Here is a 5539-nt window from a genome sequence, read left to right as displayed (position 1 = left end):
CTGGCCTCTGTCTCCTTCGTCTCTCGGCCCCCCAGCACTTAGCAAATCATGGTCGCTGGGAGCGACGGCTGCATTAAATTGAATCACCCAGGGCATGTTCTTATCTCGTTCCTGCTCAGGCTTGGCTCCTCTCGCGTCTGAACCCATAAGTCAGCCGCTGTGTTCTGTGAGGCTGAGAGGCCCAGCTCACCCGATTAGAATCACGGTCAATATCTGCTTTATTGTCCTTCCACACCAGCACGGGCCACGTGATCGATCGCCCTCCCTGCAGCTGATAAGGAGGCTCTCTGAGGTCAGACGGGCCCTCAGGCTCCTGGGCAGGAGCACCCGGCCTCCCAGCTCCAGAAGCTGTGCCTCCTCCAGCTCACCCGCCCCCACGCTGCCCAGTGACTCTCAGGAGGAGAGGAGCTGATGTTGCTGCACCCATGGTGGGTATGGCTGGTGGAGACACTGATCTGGGGGCCTGTATGGGAATGAGGTGGCCCTGGTCACAGTACAGAATACCAGAGCATGACACTGTCTACCACCCCCGGGGGGCTTCCCAAGCATAGCTGAGTGAATGGCACCTGGTGCCACTTGCTCTCACGTGTCACTTGTCACCTTTGGGCTCACACCTCAGCACACCCCCTAGAATGACCCAGCCTGCATTCACAGGTCATCCTTCCTGAGCATTGTGGGGTCAAAACCTGGAAGTCCTGAGGCGCCCCCAAAAGTGTGTCCTGCCCTGGCAGGGTGAAGAAAGGTGGGTGAGCTCACGGTGGAGGGGACAGCAGGGTGAGCCATCACATCCCTGTCGCACGTGGCACTGTGGCTCAGACGACCTGGCCCCAGCATTGGCAGCTGTGGAGGCCCTGCAGCCCACAAGTGCTGTAGTGTGAAGATGCACTAGTGCTGTAGTGTGAGGATGCACAACTGTTCCACGTTTTCTGTTTCACTCGAGTTTGGTTTTCTGCTTCGCCCCACATCCCAAACTGTTCCTGGCTGGTCACACCTGCCCTCCTCCAGGAGTGGGAGCCAAGCCCTCTGGCTGTTTGTCTTGCTCTTTCAGAGCCTGCGCTTGCCCTGTGGCCCTGGGTGCAGACACAGCTGACTGGCGAGGGTCCCTGTCCTCCATGGCTCCTCAAGGCACACCCACACCACTAGCAGAGCCGCAGACGACGCTGGACCCACCATAAGGTTTCCGTCAGTCCTCAGAGTGACTCTGAGAGAAGGACGCTTTCATTCCCATTTCACAGATAAGGAAGTCAAGACCCAGAATGTCCTGGTCCCTTTCCATAAGGCCTCACCTTGTCTGCTCCCACAGAGGGCTTACCTCTTCAGGAGGACCTGGCCCCATGGTTAGAGAAGTGAGTGAATATCAGCTGTGGGGCACCCAGAGCAGTTGCCATCTTCTGCTCTGTCCAGCCTGGGAGCCCCGGAAGGAGCCTGCAGCCTGAGTGTCTCCTGAGCCAGCTCCTCTCCAGACAAGCACCTTGGGCCCCGGGCGTCCCTACAGACATTCAGCACACAAAGGCAGGTGACATGCAGGTGCCCCTTTAGCTGGCCCCTTTGTGGGAGGGGAGGTGAGGGGCATTTATTTGACATTTACCTGAGGCCTGCCTTGGCCCTGCACAGCTGCCCTGCTCGGAGGCGGGGCCCCAGTACGCTCCAGGGTGAGTGACTGCTGAGTCTCACCCTCTGCTCTGTACTGGATCATTGAGCCCAGATGGCACTGGCCATGACAGCCTTGGCCCAGGCACTTAGAGACTTGACTCTTCCAGCCACAGGGATGGCAGCAAAGAGGCAAAACCTCCCTGGACCTCACGGAGAGGCCTGGTCTTTCCACCTCTCCACTCTGTCCTCCTGCAGAGGCCCCTCTTCCCACTCCTGTCCCCTCCTCATGCTGCTTCTCACACTGGAACAATCATGTCCATTAGTTGTCATAGCAACTGAGGCAGGGCGAAGTCATCCTCTAGAAGGGGCCCTGTGCAAATTATGGCATTACACCAACTTATTGCCAATCTTTTTAATTAAAACATTGTGCTTTCAACTCGGCTAATGGCAGAGATCAGTAAACAGGGGAGATTGAATTACCGATATTGAAGCTCCCCCAGCTCTTAAAAGGCTTAATTACTGGTGGGACCACAGAGAGGCAAGGAGGGGCTGTCAGCGAGCAGGTGGGCCTGACCCACCAGGGCCGCGTGAAGGTGATCAAATGGAGCTCCAGCATTAAAAAATTTTAAACTCTTGAAGGACAGAATGAGCTACTAGAATTATGGCTACAACAGTTCTCTTTCCAGGAACTATGACGTCATGTTGCTGGCTGCTGAATTTCTGTTTAATTAAATTGCCTATTTGACACCTAGAGGCAGAACTGGGTGTCCATGGTGTGGCTGACTGATAAGCCAGGACCCCACTTGCCCCAGAGACCCAGCCTCTTACCCAGGAGGGGAGGAGGGGAGGGAATGCTGCCCCCACCCAGGCAGTTCACATCCTCCTGACAGGAGCCCAGGGATCCCTTCCTCTCAGGGTGTCTGGCAGCTTCACAGCAGGAGGTGCCCTCAGGTGAGCCCCATTTAGGGAGGAAAACAAAGGCTCCCAAGAGATGAGTCTCACCCAGCCAGGGTCACAAAGGGACTAGAATCCAGCCCTGGCCAAGGCTCCTTTGCCAATCAAGAATTTCGCTAATTACAGTCCTCTCCCTCCTCTCTTCCAGGTTACCTGATGCCCAGGTAGGAACTGCAGCTCTTTTTAAACTGAGATTTCCTACAAATTAAAAATGCTTTGAGTATGTGTGAATACATGGATGTGAGTGTATGTGTAGTTGAGTGTGTTGTGTGTGTGTATCTGTGAGTGTATATGTGTGAATGCATGTTGTGTGTATAAGTGTGCATGTGTGTGATGTATGTCACGTGTATATGTGTCCATATGTGTGTATATTGTATGTGTATATGCATGAGTATATGTGTGTATGTGTGCGTGAGTGTGCAAGTGTATATGTATGAATGTATGTTGTGTGTATAAATATATGTATGTGTGAGTGCATGTCATGTGTATATGTGTTTTTGTGTGTGTTGTGGTATAAGTGTATATGTGTGAGTATATATGTGTTTGTGGGTGTGTATGCATGAGTATGAATATATGTCATGTGTACCTGTGTGAGTGTGTAAGTGTATATGTGAGTGTGTATATGTTTGAGTGTAAGAATTTTGTGAGTTGTGTGTGGGCGTGTGTGTATATCACATGGGCATGAGTATAGACACTTCTAGGCTCTTTGTTCTTAAGGGTTGGGGACCAGCTAGGGTCCCTGTAACAGAGCAGAATTTGATTCCTCGTGAATGAAATTGACATTACAGAAGCACCTAAACCAAATTATAGCAAAAGGCAAAGGGATAAAAGACATACCCAGAAAATACGAGAACAAAACACTAGAAAAGCTGACATGGTGCTTTTTACTAACTAACAACAGACACAACAGAATGAAGGCAGGAAGCACTCATGAGGATGAAGAGGGACACTACAATGCATTTACCAGTAGGACTCACTAACCATGAACTTGTGCACGCTTAATAACATAATCTTGCTGCAAAGAGAAACTGACAAATTTTCCACCTCAGTGTAAGCTTTAAAACATTTTCTTGTCAGAAATGGATAGCTCAGGGCTGGGTGCGGTAGCTCACGCCTGTAATCCCAGCACTTTGGGAGGCCGAGGCAGGTAGATCACTCTGAGTCAGGAGTTCGAGACCAGCCTGACCACATGGTGAAACCCCATCTCTACTAAAAATACAAAATTAGCTGGGCGTGGTATCACACACCTGTAATCCCAGCTACTTGGGAGGCTGAGGCAGGAAAATTGCTTGAACCTGGGAGACAGAGGTTGCAGTGAGCCGAGATTGTACCCATTGCACTCCAGTCTGAGCGACAAGAGTGAAATGCCGTCTCAGAAAAAAAAAAAAAAGAAAGAAATGGATGGTTCAAGGAGATAAAAAATTAAGAAAATTAGGAAGTAAAAGGAAATTAGGAAGTCTCATGAAATTAAAAAAAAATCATATAGTACACACTCTCTGACCATGTAATAAATTGAAAATCAACAATAAATACATAAAAATATGCTTGGAAACTTAACAAATATCCTCCTAAATGACTGAAATCAAGATGGAAATTTCAAATCATTCAGTCTTGTAGGATAGCAAATTACAGCAAAACCTGTGGAATGCAGCTAAAGCAGTATTTACAGGAAAACGTATCACCTTTCAATATACACATTAATGAAGCAGCAAGAAAGACTCAAGTGTATTTAAATTGAAAAGCAAAAAGCAGGTAAAGAAGTACTAAAGAGTAGACATAAATAATACAATTTAAAAAAACCCAGGAACATAAATAAGGCCCAAGCCTATTTCTCTTTTTTTAATACTAACAAAATAGGTTAAGTGAAGAAAGGACTCTGCTCTGAGAACCTAAGCATCCTCGTCTCCTTTCCTCCACTAGACCTGGTCTCTGACCATGAGGCCAGGTACTCCCCTGTGGTGCTCATGGCACCTGGATGCTCTCTATGGCCCTTGCAGTTGGGCAAGGATTGCAACAGCAATCCTGCCTGCTTGTGCCTGGCATTCCTCAGGGATACGGGACAAGCAAGGAGAGTGAAGGATGACAAGTGCTTGGTCAACCACGAAGCTCTGCAAGATGTACGAGATTCAATACACAGTGCCATGTGAGAAGCTCAGTGAAGCTGAGTGCCAGTGAGCATTTGCCCAGCTCTCTATTCAGTCAGCATGAATGAGCACCTACCACATATGCAGAAAATAGAAGAGGGAGGTGGAACCTGGGTTTTGTCCTGCAGAGGCTCTTTGGACACATGGCTCAAGTGTCCCACTGTGGTCGCCCATCATATCACTCCCTTTCCTGACCCCAGAATCCACTTGGGTACTCTGACTCTGGAGATCTGCTCTCTGGGGTCTTCTGAGGAGCAGAGCCCAATACCCATGGCCACAGTACTCCTTCCCTCAGGCCACCTAATCAGAAGCTCACTGTCTTTGTGCCACATGTGCAAGCTCCTTTCCACGCTGTTCTCAGGCACATGGGTTTCCTCCTCACACACACCCATCTCATGGATGAGAGAGTGAAGACTCAGAGAGGATAAATAACATGGATGGAATCAGGGTTTGACTGGGGCATTCCAATGTCAGCCACCACCCCAGGCGCCACCCCTGCCTTCCCCGGGGGCAGACTGGCTGTCCCCCGACCCAGATAGAAAGGTAGCCCCTGCCCCTTGGTGGGGACAGGCAGTCAACCATATGCCACCTCAAATCTCTTCACCAGCTCTGTTTCTCGGGGCACATCCCTGCTGGCTCAATCTTACCTGCCAGCAGGAGCGGGGCTGGCAGTGATTTATGAAACAGCCCCTCCTGGAGGAGCTGGGGCTGAGGAGGGCTGCATTGCCCCGGATCTGTTTCTGCCTGGAGTTCTCCTGTGCTTTAGGGCCTCAGGAGGGTGGTCACAGGGACAGCCACAACCTCCATCAACCGCCCTTCAGCGGTGGCTGTCGGAAGGGAGGCTGGGC

General features: G+C 50.4%; 1 long non-coding RNA gene across 1 annotated transcript; it reads left to right on the top strand.

Moving 5' to 3' along the window:
• The first annotated feature begins 288 nt into the window (after positions 1-288).
• LOC140712496 (uncharacterized) lies at positions 289-3176 on the top strand. Its single transcript, XR_012094099.1, has 3 exons — positions 289-428; positions 1236-1512; positions 2696-3176. It is a non-coding gene; the product is annotated as an uncharacterized lncRNA (long non-coding RNA).
• The last annotated feature ends 2363 nt before the right edge of the window (positions 3177-5539 follow it).

This window comes from Chlorocebus sabaeus, chromosome 9 (assembly GCF_047675955.1).
Source record: "Chlorocebus sabaeus isolate Y175 chromosome 9, mChlSab1.0.hap1, whole genome shotgun sequence".
Classification (NCBI taxonomy): domain Eukaryota; kingdom Metazoa; phylum Chordata; class Mammalia; order Primates; family Cercopithecidae; genus Chlorocebus; species Chlorocebus sabaeus.
This window is presented reverse-complemented; position numbering and strand designations above follow the sequence as displayed.